The sequence below is a fragment of the Giraffa tippelskirchi genome, chromosome 13, assembly GCF_054371585.1.
Source record: "Giraffa tippelskirchi isolate mGirTip1 chromosome 13, T2T-mGirTip1v1.2.pri, whole genome shotgun sequence".
In the NCBI taxonomy this organism is placed as follows: domain Eukaryota; kingdom Metazoa; phylum Chordata; class Mammalia; order Artiodactyla; family Giraffidae; genus Giraffa; species Giraffa tippelskirchi.
In genome coordinates this window covers 7591158-7612718 of record NC_137287.1, presented here as the reverse complement: position 1 = coordinate 7612718, position 21561 = coordinate 7591158, and the positions used below count along the sequence as shown (strand labels likewise).

The 21561-nt window shown below is 47.2% G+C and overlaps 1 protein-coding gene across 1 annotated transcript in view; it reads left to right on the top strand.

Moving 5' to 3' along the window:
• ALKBH4 (alkB homolog 4, lysine demethylase) overlaps positions 1–21561 on the top strand; it is a 44354-nt gene that overhangs the window by 20727 nt on the left and 2066 nt on the right. The window contains exons 5-6 of the transcript XR_014073316.1: positions 19721–19844; positions 20642–20756. The gene's annotated coding sequence lies outside the window, so the exon portion shown is untranslated. The remainder of the gene's footprint in view (positions 1–19720; positions 19845–20641; positions 20757–21561) is intronic.

Here is a 21561-nt window from a genome sequence, read left to right as displayed (position 1 = left end):
GGGTCTGGCCCGCAAGTCCAGGGCAGGGTGAGCCCTAGTCTGCCGGACGCGTGTGGGTCTGAGCGCAGAGTGGGAGCACGAGGTTCCCAGGGCGAGTCCCGGAGGACGCCCAGGATCGGGTCAGTGACCCTGTGGACGGGAGGGATCTCGTTATCAGTCTGCCGGGCGGACGGTGGGTGGAAGGGCTGTAGAGGAGAGGGGGCTCCGTTGGGGAAGGTGTGGGCGGCCACGCCCCAATTTGCCAGGTGGACAGCGACCCCAGGCCGAGCACGCACCCGGAGCTGGTCACCCAGAACCCCAGCCCCACCCACCAGGCCCAGCGAGACCTGCGGGGTCCTCACCCGAGTGCGGCATGCTTGGGCAGAGCGCTGGGGGAGAAAGGGTTTCCGCGGTGCCTCTGGCTCCTTCCGTTCCAGGCTGCAGGGAACCTCTCACCGGGAATGGTGAACTCGCCGGTTTTGTAACCCAGACATTCAAACAGGAACGGTCTTTTCAGGAAGTGCACATGGGTAACTCAGAGAGGAGAGATGGGTTCCCATCCACCCACCGTGCCAGGCGGGCCCTCGGAGCCCTTCCTGCGTGCCCTACATAGGATTTTTCCATCTGTCACAACAGCATGGCACCGTGACACATTTATCCAAAGGAAAGAAAAAAGAAAAATTCCATTCCTGTCGCCCAGTCCAAGTTTTCTGACAACTGGATGAGTAAATGTTAGCAGGTATGCCAGGCCAGATCCATTTATACTTCAAGACCCATGCTGAGAGCCAGAATGACACCTTTTATTCCAGGAGGACACTTAAGAGCAAACTAAGCTAGTTTCCCTGTGGTTACCGCCCTAACAAAGGAATGAGGAAAATCCTGGGGTCTGATTACTGCCCCTCCCACCCATAGCAACAGGAAAGAGATTGTTGTATTTCGAGGAGCAAAGTCCACAAAAAACATAGTGTGGCTTTCACACCTCCGGCAGTTGATAAAGTGGACTGGAAAACAGGAGGAAAACGTTCTTTTTTTAAAAGTGTTTTTAAATTTATTTGTTCACCTGGAACTACCACAACATTGTTAATCGGCTATACCCCAATATAAAACGTTTTTGGTGTTCAAAAAGGAAGAAAACATTCTGAACACTTTGCTAACGGCAATAATTGCATCACAGGTGAACATTCTTTGAGCAACAAGAGTTGCTCACCTCTGAACCCTGATTGCACATCCTTTAGAAAGCTTCCTAGGCCTGGTAGCCACGCTCCCTCCCCCAAGCACATTTATCCAGCGTGTCTGGGCAGAAGTAGAATGTAAGTCATAATTACCATGGCTTTTCAGAGCTCATTTACTAACCGAACCCAGAAAACGGCATTCCCCACCCTATGAGATTAAGCATGCTGACAGCACCGAGTTGAAAGAGAAATTTAGTGATCACAGTACTCACAGTTGCAGAGCCCATTCGAGTGCCCAGGTTGTTGAGTAGGGGTTATGCAGAGGCCGAGGTGGTTCAGGTCAAGGTGCATAGTACCAGACACTCAGCAGGGAGGTCTGGGTTCCAGTCTGTGCTGACACTCCCCTGGCTGGTGGTCTGGCAAGTCACCGCCTTTTCTGAGGCCTTGGCCACCCCACATTTGAAAAAGGCAATTCTGGGAGGTACGTCCCAGAGGTCACCCGCCTGCTGGTGACCTTATCCACTGTGACCCTTCGTTCCGTGAACACTGTGGTCCTTGCTGTCTTCCTCCCTCCCCCAGCTCCTAGCCAGGATGGCCTCCCAGCTGGCATGGACAGTGTATCCAGTCTCCTGACATGGCAGTTCTGTCCCCTTGACCATTCATTCCTACAGCCCAGCGCTTATTATCACCCTCTGTGAACTTCCGAGAATCGAACCTGGGCTGCGGCAGTGAAAGCGCCCGAGTCCTAACTACTGGCCTGGGGAATTCCCAGTGTGAACTCTTAAATTCAGGTATCCCGCTTTCTGACCCTCCTTCCTCACTCAGTCCCCAGCACTTCCCCGACCCTGCTGACCCCCACCTTTCTCTATCTCAGTCTCCTTTCCACTCCTGTTGTTGCCTCTTCCCCGCACTTCAGACTATAAACTTCTCAGAGAGCTGTCATCACTTCCTTCGTTTCCTCCTCAGCCACCTGGAGTCACGGCCCTTTGTGCTGCTAAATCCAGATGTCCCAGCCACTGCCCTGTCTGTCCCTTGTGTCCCTCTCCTTCCACCGGGAAACCCTCCTTCCTTCTCCAGTGAGCCCACCAGACTCTCCCCCCCTACCCCACGAGGGCTTCTCTTCTTCCGTCTGTCCACTTGATACATACGGGTGTCAGGATCCTGTCTGGGTCCCTCTCTCTACACTTCTTCCTGAGTTTTCTCACCCACTCACCGTTTCGCCTGAGGGCTCCTGTATCGTCACCTACAACCCTGATCTCTTCCCAGCCTGGCAGGATGTGTCCCAAGGCCCCTGGCTTCACCACGCCCACAGCTGGAGTCCCCATCTTTCCCTCACATACCTGCTCCACCTCCTGGTCCCCTGTCCCCTTAGGGAGGGTTCCTCCACCCGGCACAGCTGGTAACTCTGTAGATCTGTAGAACTCTGTAGATCCTGACTCCCCACACAGAATTCAAGTCCTGTGAATTCTCCCACTGAAATGTCTCTCAAATCCCCCGAGCCCCTCATTTTTGCTCTCCCCACCTCGTGTCTATTCTAATTCAGGCCATCGTCACCTCTGGTCTCTGATCTGAGCTACCCTCCGCTCATCCCGGAGGCCTGGGGCCCATGCCGACACAGCACCCCGAGCGTCACCAGCCTGACTTTTTTCTTGTCTTGTGTCCCCGATCAGACCCGGAGCTCCTTGAAGGTGAGGATTGTGTTGCCCAACAAAGTGCACTTCAGAACCCTTTGGATTTCAGCCTAGTGTTTGCTCAATAAGTGTTTGCTGCGGGGTCTTCCTTGGTGGTCCAGTGGTTAAAAATCTGCCTGCCAATGCAGGGCACAGGTTTGATTCCTGGTCAGGGAACTAACATCCCAAGTATGTGCCACAACTTGAGAAGCCCGCCACAGTGCAGCTGGGCCACCCCCCCCCCCCCAAATTTGCTACATTCTAGGGAACAAGAAAAGGGAAAATTGCCTGAGGACTTGCCCCAGGTTAATTTCTCAGGTGGTTCTCCTTACTGATCTGCATTACTAGATAGAGGTTGTAGCTCACTTTCGTCATGTATGCTGAACAGTAAACAGATTAACTTCCAAAGGGGAGGAGAAACTGTGCCTGTTTCCAGTGATGATGATGGAAGAAATGGTTTCCACACAGCCCTCCTTCCACAGCTTGGAAACCAGGTTTAGTTATGTTCCTATTTTCAAAAGTCAATAGAACGTCTCTCCTCTAACTCAATTTTCCCCCTAAATGATAAATGTTGAAAACAGAGAATGAAAATAATTATGGTACTTTCTATGCTCCAAACCGGTGTTTCTCAAGGTACTGGTGGTGGTAGAAGGTGTGTGTGGGTATCCAGAGTAGCATCTCCTGAGGTTCAGTTCAGTTCAGTCGCTCAGTCATGTCCGACTCTTTGCGACCCCATGGACTGCAGCGTGCCAGGCTTCCCTGTCCATCACCAACTCCCGGAGTTTACTCAAACTCACATCCATCGAGTCGGTGATGCCATCCAACCATCTCATCCTCTGGCGTCCACTTCTCCTCCTGCCCTCAATCTTTCCCAGTATCAGGGTCTTGTCAAATGGTGCCTGGACTGGCAGTAAGCTTAAGACCACACTCCCTGACAAATCCTTCTCATAGATAGGTAGCAAAAATCAGTTAAATAGCTGTTTGGCCAACAGTGTTTCTTTAAGGCCATGGAATGTGCATGATCATTCACATCTTTGCTGTTAGAGAATTCAAACTTTGAAGTGACTGTGCATGCAGTATCTTTTTACTAAGTGAATCATTCAATGAACATTAGAATCCCTGATTTGTGCAGAGTATTTTGATAAAGACCTACTGTAAATAGGTTAATAAATTCATCTTCTTATTTTCAGCTGTTTATATTTTGAAAGATGGATGAGCCAAAAATACAAAAATTCTTGATACAAGCTGAATCTATGTCTTGTGACAGATACAGAGAACATCAAAGTCTTGAAAGAGAGAAAAGTAACTTGCTAAGAAATTAGGACAGGCTTTGTATAAGAGGGACACTGAAGAAGGACTTCGATAAACTCATAAAATCTCAACAAACATATAAACCTTCTGGCGTTAGTGTGATATTTAAAATCTTGGTAATTTTCAAGTCTTACTGTTTGTGTAGTTGAAAATCTGGATTCATTTCCTCATTTATAACATAATAATGTTTATATTTTTTAAATACTTCATTTGTCAATTTCCTTTTCTAAAAATATATTCTGTGTTTTTAGGTATGGCCGAATAGAAATTCTCTCTGGATTTATTAATGGGCTTTTTCTAGTGGTAATAGCTTTCTTTGTGTTTATGGAGTCAGTGGCTAGGTTAATTGATCCTCCGGAATTAGACACACACATGTTAACAGTAAGTCTTTTCATTTTACTATTTGAATTTCTACTCATACTCATACAGCTTTTTCCCTACTAAAGTTTAACTACTTACAATTATTGACCTAAGAAGGTTTTATTTACTTATTTATTTTTATTTAACTCAACATAACTTCCTATTTTGCTATTTACATTTACACTGCTGACCCTTAGAAATTATTAATTCACTTTTCTCCAATACATTGGTAGTCAGAATATTAGATGACATTCTAAAACATAGATTTTTTCCTGCCTTATTAAATGCTTTTGTTTGAAGATGTGTTTTTAGGTGCCTGAGGAAATTTGCAAAGACTTTATTACTCTAAATTAGTGCTGTGGTAACTTTTAATGCTCTCCTTGTGTCCCTAAACCTTTGCATGTGCTTTTCCTTGTAGTTCTCACACCTTCCCCACACTCTGCCCTTTTAGCCTTTTCTTCTCATGTCACCTCTGGTGGGATACTTTCCCTTCATCCCTCTCTTCCCACCTCAAAGTATGTTAGATTTCCCTTTCTGAATATTCCCACTGTACCTGTGCAGTCTTCTGATAGCAACACTGACTTAAAGCTGTTGTTTAATTTGTCATTCTTCCACAATTAAGATGTATTTTCAGGACCTGAATTGTGTATATTAACTCTTAAATTTTAGCACCTGGCTTATAATAGGAAGCCAACTATTAATTGGTGGGGAGTTTTTTTGTAATATAGTGGAATTTTTTTATAATGTTATGTTAGTTTCAGATCTACCACAAAGTGATTCAGTTATATATGTATATAAATATATATATATTCTTTTTTTACAGAAAGCTATTAATCATTAAATGACTAAAAACAATTATGAATCTTGTTGATGGAAGCATATATTAAATGTTTTTGAATTTTAGTTTGGATATATATTTTGGATTTTTAAATGCTTATATCTTTGACCTTTAATATTTGCTACAGAAATATTCACACAAGGGTGTAGGGGTGCACCATTCATTGCACCATTGTTTATAATGGTACAGTGGTAGGGAAAAAAGAAAAACAGTGTTCACCAATGAAAGGACTAGTTAAATAAACTTGGTGCTCATACAGTAGAATACTACACACCTACTAAAAAGAAAGGTATATCAATATATGCTGGCATGAAAAATATTTACAGTATGTACTAAGTGAAAAAAATTACAAAATAGTATTGAATATGATCCTGTTACTGGTTTTTAAAAGGTGTATATATATGTATATTAGTATTGTGCATAGAAAGGAGAAGGCAATGGCACCCCACTCCAGTACTCTTGCCTGGAAAATCTCATGGGTGGAGGAGCCTGGTAGGCTGCAGACCCATGGGGTCGCTGGGAGTTGGACATGACTGAGCGACTTCACTTTCACTTTTCCCTTTCATGCACTGGAGAAGGAAATGGCAACCCACTCCAGTATTCTTGCCTGGAGAATCCCAGGGACGGCGGAGCCTGGTGGGCTGCCGTCTGTGGGGTCGCACAGAGTCGGACACGACTGAAGCGACTTAGCAGTAAAATGCCTAATCCTGGCCAGAGCTGTGATGACTCAGTCTGGGGGGCGTGGCCGGGGTCTGGGTGTTTCAGGCAGGCTCCTCCCCTGCAGCTGAGCTCTGGGCATAAAGGCAGCAAAACTGAGTGTGTCTACTTGTAGGTTTGTAGTTCTTCCTGCCGTAGGAGCAGTTTTTTCAGGTGTGCACAACTTACCTGCTTGCTTTCAGTCACTGAGATTTGCTCAGTGACAATTTTTTTGCACCTGTTAACATCCCAAGCACCCTGCTGGCACCGGGGTCAGCAAGGAACAGAACATGCGGGTCCTTACTGTCAGAAGCTGAGTTGAGTCTGGGGGTGTGGGGGCTGCAGGGATGGCAGGGCGCAGGCAGGTGAACCAGTGATGGAGCCGTGGAAGAAATGGAACAGGTGGTGAGTGGGTGGAAAACAGGCCTATAGGAGAGAAGAGGCAGGAAATGCTTCCAGGGGTGGAGTCATTGGGAGCAAGAGTGGGAGGCAGAGGCCTTCAGCTCCTGTTTTAAGTGTAATGGTGTTTCAGGGAGAAAGCCAATTCTGACTCCTATGTTGGAACTGTTTCTTTGACTTGCTTTTCATTGCTTTTATTATTATAATCATACTCAATGGCTTGCCTGGAGGACCCTGCCCCTCTGCTTGACTGTAAACTAATGCGCCTTCAAAATGCTAGGAAAGATTGAGGGCAGGAGGAGAAGGGGACCACAGAGGATGAGATGGTTGGATGGGATCACCGACTTGATGGACATGAGTTTGAGCAAGCTCTGGGAGTTGGTGATGGACAGGGAAGCCTGGTGTGCTGCAGTCCATGGGGTCGCAAAGAATCGGACACAACTGAGCGACTGAACTGAACTGAAAGCGCCTTTGTTCAGCTCATGGAGAGAGACGAGAGTCTGTCCTTGCCCACCTGTGAATAGAAGAGATTAGCACACCCCTTCCCCACTGCTTCTCAACGTCTATTCTGCCTTTTGACTTGAGTTCCTCGTTGCTTCTCTCTGATTTAGAAAAGAACGTGGCATCCAGACCCCAGTAGTAAGATGGTTATTTTGAGGCCTTAGCCCACCATCTTCTCAGTCTGCTGACTCTCCGATTAAAGTTTCTTCCTCGCTTGCCTCAACACCTTGTCTCTCAGATTCATTGGCCTGTCGTGTTGGCGAGCAGAGCAAGCTTGGACTCGGTAACAACGGAAGCCTGCCCTTGAGGACTTAACCCTGAGGGGAGGCAATATCTGGTTTCTGCTTTTTTTCTTTTTTCACCATGAGTCATGTGGGATCTTAGTTCCCCAACCAGGAAATGAACCTGTGCCCTTGCATTGGAAGCTTGCCGTGTTAACCACTAGACTGTCAGGGAAGGCTCTAGTTTCTTTTAAAAGATCACTCTGGCTGCTGCTGTGTGGGGAATAGATTTGGGGTGAGGGTGTCGTCAAAGTCAAGTTCTTGTGCCTGACGTGCGGTGAGGCCAAACAAACTGAAACGCTGGCGTTTAGAGCAGAGAAAGGTTTACTAGTCTAGGAGGTGCCAACTGAGCGGATAAGAGGTTTGTCGCAAATCCACTTGCTGGCTGGAGTGCAAGGTTTATAAAAGCAAAGAAAAAAAATGGTAAAGAGGAGAGATCTGTGTGATTTCAGTTTCCTGAAAAGACCTCAGTTGCCCACTTCTCAGGACTTCTACCATCTTGTGACTCTGTGTCACTGGCGATCTGTCTGTGTGTTCCTGCATAACAAACTAATAAATCATGGTCTTGTGATTCCTTAACTTCTTTCTCAGAGAGAGCAAAAGGGATGGTTGAGGCATTTTATTATTTACTTAGAGCCGAGGTGACTGACTGACTGAGAATTTCCCGGTCAGCCCCTGCTGTTTTCAAGACCTTTCCGACCTGCTCTTTGTTTGTGTTCCCTTCCTTCCCTAATTAGTAACTGCTCGAGTCTGCTCTTTGGAACTCAGGGAAGGTCTAGGAGACTATAAAGTCTTCTTCTGCAAACAAGAAACAGGGGACATGGGATGGCATTTGTCCCCAGGAGGGCCCTGCAGGGTCCTGCTTGGTTTCAGCCCCCTGTTTTCTTTGGTTCTCCTCAATCTTGAGGGGAACAGGTGCAGGATAAGGTTTTGGATAGAGGTTAATCATAAACTCGGGAGAAGCCCTTTCTTTCAGGGGGACTTGGTTGCGGAGGGGCTTGAGTGGGAAGAAGCCACAGCGTCCATCCAAACTGGAGATGCTGGTGGTGTGGACTCGGGTGAACGAGGCAGAGACGGTGAGAGTGAGCAGGTCCGGTGAGATGGATGGATGTGGGGAGGGGGTGAGGAAAAACAGGAACCAACCATGACCCTGACTCTGAGATTAGAGGCTCAAGCAACTGGGTGGAAAGTGGTGCAGTTTACCCCGGTGGGAAGACAGAGGAGGAACGTGCTTAGGGGATGAAGTCAAGATTGGGTGTTGTGTTTTTTTTGCCATGCAGGTCTTTGCTGCTGCTTGGGCTTTTCTCGTTGCGGTGTGCGGGCTTCTTGCTGTGGTGGCTTCTCTTGTTGTGGAGCACAGGCTCTAGGCACAGGGGCTCAGTAGCTATGGCGCATGGGCTCAGCTGCCCCGCAGCATGTGGAATCCTCCCAGACCAGGGATCAAACCTGTGTCCCCTGCATTGGCAGGCGGATTCTTATCCACTGTGCCACCAGGAAAGTCCAAGTCACGGTTTCTTTATGCGAAGCTCACAGTGCAGAGGAGATGGTGGGTGGGTGGGTGGATACGAAGTCGGCTCCAGAGGGAAAGTGTGGCCACAAACTCACAAGACAGGCTGGTATTTAAAGCCACATGTTAGAAATGATCTCCTGGGGCCTGAGTGTTGACAATAGAAAGCAGTGTTCTGGGTCACCCCCATATTTAGAGTTTGAGCCGCAGCGAAACAAGCAAGGGAAAGGCAGGAAGCCAGCCAGGAGGCAGTGCTGTCAGGAATGCTGGCTGCTGCTAAGTGGCTTCAGTCGTGTCCGACTCTGTGCGACCCCATAGACGGCAGCCCACCAGGCTCCCCTGTCCCTGAGATTCTGCAGGCAAGAACACTGGAGTGGGTTGCCGTTTCCTTCTCCAATGCGTGAAAGTGAAAAGTGAAAGTGAAGTCGCCCAGTCGTGTCCGACTCCTAGCGACCCCATGGACTGCAGCCTACCAGGCTCCTCTGGCCATGGGATTTTCCAGGCAAGAGTACTGGAGTGGGGTGCCATCGCCTTCTCCAAGGAATGCTGGCAGAGGAGTGAAAAATAGAATAGAATGCTACCAAGAGGCTGAACTGCTTCCCAGGCGGCATTAGTGGTAAAGAACCTGCCTGCCAATGCAGGAGACTTAAGAGACATGGGTTCGATCCCTGGGTCGGGAAGATCCCCTGGAGGAGGGCATGGCAACCCGCTCCAGTATTCTTGCCTGGAGAATCCCACGGACAGAGGAGCCTGGTGGGCTACAGTCCATGGGGTTGAAAAAAGTCAGACATGACTGAAGTGATTTAACATCCAAGCATGAACCGTTCCTTCCCTGGGGAAATACGGGGTTAGGTTTTTGTGAGCCTCTGGTCACACCAGTAGATCAATACACAACTTTTAAAATGTATTACCTTTGGCTGTGCCAAGTCTTGTTGCCGCGTGAGGGCTTCTCTGGTTGTGGAGAGCAGGGGCTGCTCTCTGGCCGCACCGCGAGGGCTTCTCGCTGCGGTGGCTTCTCGTTGCGGAGCACAGGCTCTAGGCACGGGCTCAGTAGATGAGGTGCTCAGGCTTACCTGCCCCACGGCATGTGGAATCTGCCGCAACCAGGGACTGAAGCCATGTCCCCTGCATTGGCAGGGGGATTCTTAACCCCTGGGCTACCAGGGAAGTCCCACAACCTCGATATATGTGTGTTTTTGTTTAAAGACCCTTTCAGCGGTAGATATTACTGATTCACCGTCTTTGAACTCACAGCACCTGATTCATGCCTGAGCAAAGCTGCTCTAAGACACACCCAGCCTCCCTGAGCTTAGAAACACTAGTCTCTGCACTTTAACACGATGCCGGGGGGGGGGGGGACATTTAAAATGGAAAAACCATGGAGAAAAAGCACAAAGATGCAGAAAAGGCCTGCCGTTAAGTAGACAAGTATGAGCTGAAACCAGGAGGCAGAGTGTTGCCTTGTTTGACCTCAGCTGGCAACCCGTGCACTGGGCAACTCAAAATTTCACCTCTGTGTGCATGTCTGTGCCCGGCCACAAAAGTATTGATCTGGGGTTAAAATCTAATTGAGTGAATAGGCCAGTTCACACAAGCAGAACTTGTGGGCCACAAGGAGCGACTATATTTAAGACTATTAGATGCCGTGACACACGTCTATATTATTATGCAAACACATGCATATACAACACTCGGGGTGGGGGTGGCTCACTACACGCCCCTCCCTGAAGTGGCCCAGCCGGTGGCCAAGGCTGGGAGGATGGACGCTGCAGTCACACCCGGGTTAGGGGGCGGCGCTACACTTCCTTGCTGGGGGATTATTCGTCAAACCCACTTCACCTGCCTTCACTCGTCAAGGTCGTTTAAGGCTGGCAGTCCCCTTAGCGGTGTGGAGCCTTCACAGTAAGGTGTTTGCTGAGTAGTCTTCCAGGAGCTTGGAGGCACCTGTGCCTAGTTGGTGCTGAGCTGGTTAAGACCAGTCAGGACCACTGACCCTAAGTGGGTGACCTTTTGATGTCAGAGATCCACCCTCAGATGGTGCTAAACGTCTCCATTTTTTTTTTTTTTGGCCTTGCTGGGGGAATTGGGGGGATGGTGCTTGCAGGCTTAGTTCCCGGATCAGGGATGGAACCTGGGCCTTTGTCAGTGGGAGCGTGGGGTCTTAACCACTAGAGCACCAAGGAAATCCCATGCCTCCGTTTCTGAAGGTGCAGAGGCCTGTAGCTGAGTTCCACCTGTGCAGAACGACGATGACCACACCTGTTCTCAATCACCCATCCCCACGTCCCCCACGCCCTCCACGCCCGGGACCAGCCTGCTTCTCCATTTGCTCTCCCACAATGCACCCCAATCCTCTTGCCTTCTGGGAGGCAGACCTGAGGTTTGTTTTCTTTCCTCACTTAGCTGCCTCATGAACAAACCCTCTCAGCTGTAAGCCTCAGCATCTCAGTGTCTCAGGCTGCTGGGTGTCAGGCAAAATGAACCAGGTTCGGTGATGGTCTGTGCGCGGCCGGAGGTGACCCCAGACGGACTTTCTGCCCAGGGCTCGTCGGCTGGTGTGTCAGAGCAGCTGCCTCGTCCTTTGGTTCTGGGGACCCGTGCCCCGTATCTCCTCGGTGAGGTGCTGGGGCCCTTCGGTGCTTAGTTTTGTTTTGCAGGCCACAGAGATGGGCTGGGGTTTGGAAGACCTCTTTGGGTGATGCTGTGAAAGTGCTGCACTCAATATGCCAGCAAATTTGGAAAACTCAGCAGTGGCCACAGGACTGGAAAAGATCAGTTTTCATTCCAATCCCAAAGAAAGGCAATGCCAAAGAATGCTCAAGCTACCGCACAATTGCACTCAGCTCACATGCTAGTAAAGTAACACTCAAAATTCTCCAAGCCAGGCTTCAACAGTACATGAACCGTGAACTTCCAGATGTTCAAGCTGGATTTAGAAAAGGCAGAGGAACCAGAGATCAAATTGCCAACATCCGTTGGATCATCAAAAAAGCAAGAGAGTTCCAGAAAAATGTCTATTTCTGCTTTACTGACTATGCCAAGGCCTTTGACTTTGTGGATCACAACAAACTGGAAAATTCTGAAAGAGATGGGAATACCAGACCACCTGACCTGCCTCTTGAGAAATCTGTATGCAGGTCAGGAAGCAACAGTTAGAACTGGACACAGAACAACAGATTGGTTCCAAATCGGGAAAGGAGTACGTCAAGGCTGTATATTGTCACTCTGCTTATTTAACTTATAGGCAGAGTACATCATGAGAAACGCTGGGCTGGAGGAAGCACAAGCTGGCATCAGGATTGCCGGGAGAAATATCAATAACCTCAGATATGCAGATGACACCACCCTTATGGCAGAAAGCGAAGAACTAAAGAGCCTCTTGATGAAAGTGAAAGAGGAGAGTGAAAAAGTTGGCTTAAAACTCAACATTCAGAAAACTAAGATCATGGCACCCGGTCTCATCACTTCATGGCAAATAGATGGGGAAGCAATGGAAACAGTGACAGATTTTATTTCCTTGGGCTCCAAAATCACTGCAGATGGTGACTGCAGTCATGAAATTAAAAGATGCTTGCTCCTTGGAAGAAAAGTTATGACCAACCTAGACAGCATATTAAAAAGCAGAGACATTACTTTGCCAACAGAGGTCCGTCTAGTCAAAGCTATGGTCTTTCCAGTAGTCATGTATGGATGTGAGAGTTGGACTATAAAGAAAGCTGAGCACTGAAGAATTAATGCTTTTGAACTGTGGTGTTGGAGAAGACTCTTGAGAGTCCCTTGGACTGCAAGGAGATCCAAGCACTCTATCCTAAAGGAAATCAGTCCTGAATATTCATTGAAAGGACTGATGCTGAAGCTGAAACTCCAACACTTTGGCCACCTGATGCAAAGAACTGACTCATTTGAAAAGACCCTGATGCTGGGAAAGATTGAAGGCAGGAGAAGGGGACGACAGAGGATGAGATGGCTGGATGGCATCACTGACGTGATGGACATGAGTTTGAGTAAGCTTCAGGAGTTGGTGATGGACAGGGAAGCCTGGTGTGCTGCAGTCCACGGGGTCACCAAGAGTCAGACATGACTGAGCGACTGAACTGAGCTGACTGAACACACCTGTACCTAGGTTGGTTGGCATTCCCGGCCAGACGGGGGCGGGGGTTGGAGAGGGAAGGGACAGAGACCCACCTGGCAGTGTAACTGAAACCAGGGTCTGGCTGCTCAAAAGCCAATAAAAAGAGGCCAGGTTGGTGGAAAGGAAAGTTTGTTTTATTTTGGATGCCAGTGTAGAGAGGGGGCAGGGCGGATGCCTGTCCAAAAGCCAACTCCCCCTTCACCCTCGCCCTGACAGTCAGAGGCCAAGAGCTTTTATAGACTGAGGGAGGGGGCTCCATGCAGAAACAGCATGGTCAGCTCTGACAGTCATCCTGAAGTTCGCCACGTGGTGGTCTGACCAGCATCGTCTTGATTGTTTTAAGTACAGTTGGTCTTCAGTTCCAGGGTCGGTGTGTTCCCATTTCCTTGAGGCCAGTTCTTGAAACTGCGGTAGCTTTTGTCACGGCCTTGGGACTTCCCAGGTGATGCGGTGGTAAAGAATCCTCCTGCCAATGCAGGACACACAGGAGATGCGAATTTGCTTCCTGGGTCAGGAAGGATCCCCCTGGAGAAGGAAATGGCAACCCACTCCAGTATTCTTGCCTGGAAAATTCCATGGACAGAGGAGCCTGGCGGGCTACAGTCCAGGAGGTCGCCAAGAGCTGGCCACGACTGAGGGGCTGAGCACACACGCATGTCATGGCTACAGTCATCACGTAGTTAACTTCTTCCATGTGATGGAGGTTTCAGCATCTATAAAACAGCTCACAGGATATGGCTCAGAATACTCTCTATAGCCCTTGAGAAGGAACTAGGGGTCCTTAACATATGACTAAATTATGGTTATTTGATTTCCTTTGACTCTTTTTTTTGTTTCTACATTTTCTCACTTCTCTGATTAAACTTAGTCTTTGACTCAAGCAGGCAGAGGACATGGGGGACAAAGACCATAGGGTCAGCAGAATTTTGGTAAAAAGCATAAAAGGTCCCAGCTGCTCAGGTACTCCATACCTGGGTTGGACGCCCAGGGCTCTGGTCTTTGGTCTTATTTCTGGTCTGGTTTGTATGTGCCAAGATATCCTTTGGACTCAGGGCCTAAAAATGGATCCTTAAGTTATGATACAAATTTGCAACTAGATTTGTTCTGTAAATGGAAGAAACACCGGATGAAATGCCTTATGTACAGCCGATCGTTACTGTATCAGAATAAAGCTGCCCACTAAAGGAGCAGGCGCCGCCCGGAATTCAGTCCCTGCCAACAGCCCTCCTGGAATACGATTCAACGTGTCCCTGAGTCACCTTATACTCCAGTTGTTGTGTTTGTTTATCACTAAGTCGTGTCTGACTCTTTGTGACTCCATGGACTGTGATCCTCCAGGCTCCTCTGTCCGTGGGATTTCCCAGGCAAGAATACTGGAGCGGGTTGCCATTTCCTTCTCCAGGGGATCTTCCTGACCCAGGGATCAAACCTGGGCCTCCAACATTGCAGGCGGACTGTTTACCATCTGAGCCACCAGAGAAATCCAATTTTACCTGTCTAGAAACCAAGCACAGATTGGTTTGTGCATGACTTACAAGCAGTTAATCAAATTGTAGAAGATACTTGTCCAGGAGTCCCTAACCCATACATTCCCCTCACTGCTGCTCACAGGAGGTTTTTGTTGGTTTACTTACTGGATTTGAAGAATGCTTGGTGTGGGTGTGGGTGCGTGCTTGCACACCCTTGAGATTTGAATCCCAAGAATTGTTTGCTTTTAATGGAAAGATCTAGATACAAGAGTTAAACAACCGTTCTGATGGACAGGAAGTTCTCAGGGACTTAAAAATTCCCGCACGGTATCTGTAGAAATCCTGGCCAAAGATTTGAAGGCCCTTGAACTAAAAGAGGGAGCCCCGCTCTAGTATGTGGACGGTACCATTTGATTGCATGTAAAACAAAGGACGCCTGAGACCAGAATACAGTTTTGACTTTGAACTTTATAGTTGCATGAAGCAGTAAGGTGTCCGAGGAAAAGGCATAGTTCTTTGCCCTCTGTTGACCACTTGGGTTTTGAACTCGCACAAGGACAGAATCTTGTCCCCTGACAGAAGGGAAGCTCTAGCCGGGCTTGCAGTTCCCACTATCAGGAGACAGTTGGGATTCCTGAGAATGGCTGGCTTCTGAAACATTTGGATCTGCAACTTAAAAAACATTATTTATTTGGCTGTGCTAGGTCTTAGTTGCAGCATGTGGGATCTAGTCCCCTGACCAGTGATTGAACCCGGGCCCCCCACATTGGGAGCTTGGAGTCTTAAGCCACTGGATCACTAGAGAAGTCCCTGTGTGGACCGTGATGGGAAACGGAAGCCATACTGTGGAGCGCTGTCGACAGGGATCACTCCAAGCCTTGGCTGGTACCAGGTCCCCTACACTGATTCCTCCCAGTGGGCAGGTGAACCCTGAACAGATCTTAAGCAGCTTTTCAGAATGAAGCTGAAAGAAAAGAAATTAAGGCTTGGAAAGACAATTCAATGATTAGGACTTCTCAAAGGTGGGCAAAAGCAGGTGCTCTCTCCAGCTGCTGGGTGTCTGTAACGCTTGCTCTTTTCATCTTTATGGCCACACTTGATCTTCAGTGCTGTGCTCAGGCCTTGTCTAGTTGCGGTACGAGGGCTGCTTCTTGCAGCAGCTTCTCTTGCTGCAGAGCACAGGCTCTGACTTCAGTGCTCATGGAGTGCGGGCTCAGTAGTTACCGCTCGAGGGCTGAGTTGCCCCTGGCATGTGAAATCCTCCCGGAACAGGGATGGAACCCGTGTCCCCTACACTGGCAGGCAGATCCCTAACCATCGGACCGCCGGGGAAGTCCTGGTGGTGCTGGTGTTCAGTCGCTCAGTCGTGTCCAACTCTTTGCGACCCCGTGGACCGCAGCACGCCAGGCTTCTCCGTCCTTCACCGTCTCCCAGAGCTTGCCGAAACTCATGTCCACTGACTCCGTGATGCCATCCAACCATCTCACCCTGTCGTCCCTTTCTCCTCCTGCCTTCAGTCTTTCCCAGCATCAGGGTCTTTTCTAATGAGTCAGCTCTTCACATCAGGTGGCCAAAGTATTGGAGCTTCAGCATCAGTCCTTCCAATGAATATTCAGGACTGATCTCCTTTAGGATGGGCTGGTTTGATCTCCCTGAAGTCCAAGGGACTCTCAAGAGTTTTCTCCAACACACTTCAAAAGCATCAGTTCTTTGGCGCTCAGCTTTCTTTATGGTCCAACTCTCACATCCATACATGACTACTGGAAAAACTATAGCTTTGACTATACAGACCTTTGCCCAAGCTGTTGGAAATTTCATCCAAAATCTTTTTCTGTATTTAAGGATCCCTACCTCTTGTCCTGCCTGTCATTAATTTTTCAACTGTCCCTAACTTCACTGTGACTTCCTATGTGACGTATCTGATTAGTCTAATCAACAGAATTTCCTGTCCTGTTTTTCCTTGTCTAAGCTGAAATTTGGTCCTTGTGACCTGAGATTAAAAAAAGGAAATGATCCCTTTCTACCCGTCAAGGTTCTGTTAGGTGGGAATAGAAAACATACATATTTTTCCAGCTTGTGTTCCTTCCATATGTAGTATCTAAGTGTTTCAGCTAAACTGATAATGATTGGGACTCTCCAATATGTAAGGAGGTAAGACACGGATTCCCTGGCTTGACGGTGTCCTAGATAAGATCCTGGGCCTAAATTCTAACACTATGTGTGTCCCCCTCAGAGTTGGTCTTTGTCTGCCATTTTGATTACCAGCCTTGGGCCTGTGACAGTTGGTACAGAGGTGGTTATCTGTTTATTGGGATCAAAGTGCTCACTGGAAACTGGCAACAAGAGAATGTCTAAGTGAGCGCTCAACAGCTGCCTTCTTCAAGCCCTTGGTAGCCCTATGCTCTTTTAAAAAACTTACTGGAGTACAGTTGATGTACAACGTTGTGCTGTTAAGAGGGCGGCTTCCCAGGTGGCTCAGTGGTAAAGAGTCCGCCTGCCAATGCAGGAGATGTGGGTTCATTCCCTGGGTTGGGAAGATCCCTTGGAGGAGGCAATGGCAACCCACTCCAGTATTCTTGCCTGGAGAACCCCATGGACAGAGGAGCCTGGCGGGCTACAGTCCATGGGGTCGCACAGCGTCGGACACGAGTGACTGAGCACGCTTGCACACTGATAAGCGGCAGAGGGCTGACGCAGCTCTGTGAACCCGTCATCGCCCCTCCACTCTCAAGGTTGAGGAACGATCAGAAGATATGCGGCAATGAAACTGAGGGTGATTATCAGTCAAATCCGTTTCCCCTGCCTGCATTAATCAGGGTCATTTGTTCTGAGACGCATGTGTCAACGAGAAGCACACAGCCTGAAGTGTTTCGGCTCTGTCTCGTTTGAGCTGAGCTGGCTAAGACTGGATAGGGCCGATGACCCTCCAAAACGGCCTGCCCGTGTGTCCACTTGGTGACCTTCTGACCTCAAAGGGTAACCCTCAGATCGTGCCATAAGCAGCTCCACTTCTGAATGTGCAGAGGCCTGGAGCTTAGTTACACCTGCAGAGAATGCCAGCTGCCGCAGCTTTCTCCAATTCCACCTCCCCACGACCCCCAGGCCTCAGGTGGCCTGGCTTCTTTACACCATGAACACCAGGAGCCCTTTGCCTTCCAGGAGGTGAATCTGAGAGACTTGTTCTGTCTTGTTGCTTAACTGCCTTGTGAATAAACCCTCTCTTTCCTGCAAACCCTGGCATCTCAGCATTTTGGCTGCTCCGTGTTGGGCAAAATGATCCTGGTTTGGTAACTGTCACAACGGGCATTAATCTTTTTTTTTTTTTGAGCTGTGGGTGTCTCTCTCTTCCTCCTCACTGATGACGTCTAATTGTTCTCTTTTTCTAAACAAACAATACCCTGAAGAAATGAAACTGAGCAGGACTCATGGGGCTTCTTGGGAACAGCCTCTTGTGTGTAAATTTACTGCTGTACAGCAAAGTGATTCAGTTATATATATGTGTGTGTATACACATTTTAATATTTTCTATTATGGTTTATCATAGAATATTGAATATAGCTCTGTGTCATACAGTAGGACCTTGTTTATCTAAATGTAAAAACTCACACTTGCTAAGCTCAACCTCCCACTCCACCCCTCTTCCAACACCCCCTCCCCAATAACCACCAGTCTGTTCTGTGTCCATGATTCTATTCCACAGGTTCATTTGTGTTGTATTACATATACATGATATCGTTTTCTCTTTTTGATGCCCTCACTGAATTGGGAGCAGAGTCTTAACCACTGGACTGTTAGGGAAAGTCCCCGTCCCTGACTTCACTTAATATGATAACCTCTAGTTGGATCCATGTTGCTGCAAATGGCATTATTTCATTTTGTATGGCTGAGTAGTTTTCCACTGCATATATGTATCTCTTTATCCAATGATCTGTCGATGGACATTTAGGTTGTTTCCATGTCTTGGCTATTGTGAGCAGTGCTATGAACACAGGGGTGTGTGTACCTTTTTAAATGATAGTTGAGTCTGGGTATACTCCCAGGAGTGCGGTTGCTGGAGCAGTTATTTTGTGTTGTTGCACCGAGGGGCACGTCAGCCCCTGGCCAGCTGCAGCTCTCAGATCTGGTCCAGCAGCGGTCTGAGCACCTGTGTCGCCAGGACAGCTCTGAGTGCTGACTGCCGACTCGGTGTCCCTGGCCCACGGCAGTTTCAGTTCTGTGGTGAGGGATACAAGGCTCCAGTTCTGGTCTGGGAGACATCACTGGTGAGTTGTGGAACTCTGCATGCGATCATACCAAGATATTCTCCCTACTGGGTTCCTGTGACTGAACTGTCCTTCTTGGTGTGTGTGTGTCGGGCGTGGGGGGAAGCACAGGACTTGGTCGTCTGGTTTTGAGCAAAATGCTGCTCTAAGTGGAGCCTTCTCTTCTGGGCTGAGGAATCCCTCAGCCGTCCCGCACTGCGTGGGCCACTTGGGAAACTCATTAAACCAAGGCTGGTTGTTGTTACCCCTCTCTGGAACAACAGCTAGGAAATCTTCCATCCTCGTGCTGGGAACTATGATCTGAGAGGCCTCTGAGCACGGGGTTGCCTGGTTCTGATGTTTCTGATAATACCAACTCTTTGAAAAAATGAGAAATCAGAGCTCTATTGCTTCTTGTAGTCCCCTAGGGTGTCTTTTACAAAACTGGGAAATTTTCAGCTAGATCTCTATGAAAAGAAAGATGACTTTGGTGTAACACCACGTGGCCACAATGTTAGACTTCAGAGAAAAATGGCCAAGATAAAACTTTTGACATTCCAATTTTGTTTCTTTTGCATATACAGTTAGAGAAGTCTGGCTTGATAAAATTTTTCAAAATTCCAACCCTAAGAGCAAAAGTTTTCCTAGGTACAAAGTTTGCATTTCCTTTAAATGGTCTTAGCTTAATAGGTAGAACCTGAACTGAAAGGAAATGGAAAAGCCTTTTAAAACTCATGTGCAACTTATTCCAACTGCTATAAATGAATGTGTTAAAACTACATGAGAAGCATTATCAAATGAGTGGTGATGAGCCTTAAGTAATATTGTATGGGTAAATGTCATTAAGTGTTCTAGAAACTATACAAAGTTCCTAAAATTTAGATATATCCTGGTATTGTTATCAGTCTTAATTCTCATTAACACATTACTGACTGGGGGATTTTTGCAGAAACGAATGCCTGTGGCCAGCAGTTTGTTATGTAAGTGAATGTGGAAATGCCTCTGATCAATAGTGTTCAGATAACAAAAGACATATTAAGACGTCTCTGGTCAGTAAGTTGTTAAAATATTGTACGTCACAGCAACTTGGTTAGGCTTCTTTGTCAGCTGCATTGTAATCATATCCTTGACTGTGCGCCTTTTCAAGTCCCTTGTCATTCATAGATGATATTTCACTGATGGTTTTGCAAAAATGCTTCATCTTTAAGAAGACTCACTGAAAGGACTTTCTGGCAAGCACAAGATTCTGATAACTTCCAGATCATACCAGATCATACATCTGAACTGGGTAAGAAATTAATTCTAATAGAAACCCTAATGGTCTCATCAAACTGTTAACAAGATCAAGGATTAGTTACATGGGACTGAGTTAACTAATGAATATAGTTATAATAACTTTTAGTCTGTATTTTCTAGACATAAGGAAATCTTTTTAAAAAGTTAAATTTGATATTCCTTAGGAAAAATTCTGACACAGCGGATTTAAAAGAGCCTATGCGATCAATTACACTTAGGTAAATAATCAGGCCAGGTTTACTGAAACGACTTAATTTGGCAGTGTTAGTCGCTCAGTCGTTTCCGACTCTTCGCAACCCCATGGACTGTAGTGTCCATGGGATTCTCCAGGCAAGAATACTGGAGGGGGTTGCCATTTCCAGAGGCATCTTCCCGACCCAGGGACTGAACCCAAGTGTCCCACATTGCAGGCAGATTCTTTACCGTCTGAGCCACAAAGGGTAATTTAGAGAGATTATGTTTTGATAACATACTTTTGTGGATATTGAGGTTTGGTATATGCCGAGGTTGTTGTATTATCTACATCAAAGATGACCTTGTTATATTATAAAGTCTAAGTTTTAAAAGAATATTCCAAGCTTGTTTCTGAAGCTGATCACAGTAATCTGTCTTTGGACAAAGATCAGATGCCCCATGATCCACAACCAGGAGATTATACATACTGGAAAAGACATCATTTATTAAGACTCTCTCCACCCTAAAGGAAAGATCTCTTATTGGGTATTTAGTAGCTCATGCACAGTGGAAACTGGAAGAAACTGACTCTTAAATTAACATCTCCCACTTAAGGGCTTCTGCACTGGACTGGCCTATAGAAAGGACTGCTGACCTCCAGCAACACTGACACCAGGATGAGAAAAAGACAGCAGCGGTGGCAGACAGCCGAGCCAAGAATCTGGACCAGGTCTGTAAGATCCACTGCAATTCAGCTGAACTGTTCACCAAATGTTTGTCTTCCTATCAAAATGGAAAGTTTTATTTCTAATCATACTTCTGACTCCAGTGTTCAAGACAGAAAATTCTCTTGTCAAGTTGAGTAACTACTCATGACATGTATCACTACTTGCTTTTAACTCTACTCTAAAAGCACATGTACGATGTTCGTGTGACAATCTGGTATAAATGATAATGCATAGCCTATAAAATTAGCATACCTGGAGCTTGTTCACTACGTTTGATTAGTTTTTCTCATAATAATATATTTAACATTTTATATATTTAAATATAAATATATATAAAAGGAGGCCTAGCATTGAGGGACCGGAGAAGGCAATGGCAACCCACTCCAGTACTCTTGCCTGGAAAACCCATGGATGGAGGAGCCTGATAGGCTGCAGTCCATGCGGTCACTAGGAGTCAGACAGGTACCTAACACAATCACTCTATAATACTGTACTGTAATAGGTTCATACTTTTCACACAAGTAATACATAAACACAAAAAACAAAGAACATTTTTAATCATACAACAGCTGGCACTGAGTGAGCAGCTAAGAAGAGTTACTGACTGGAGGAGAGAGACGGTAGAGCTGAAGGATCGGCAGCCATAGGAGAAGGAGCGCAGCTGCAGCTTCACTCACAGCTGATGTGGATGGAACACACTGACATCTTTGAAAGTTCGAAACTTGAGGGCTTGTATGTAGGGGACTTACTGTAGTAATTAGCGAGACAGCTCAAGCTGTAGCTTCCCAGCAGAAGGCACGAGAGTCT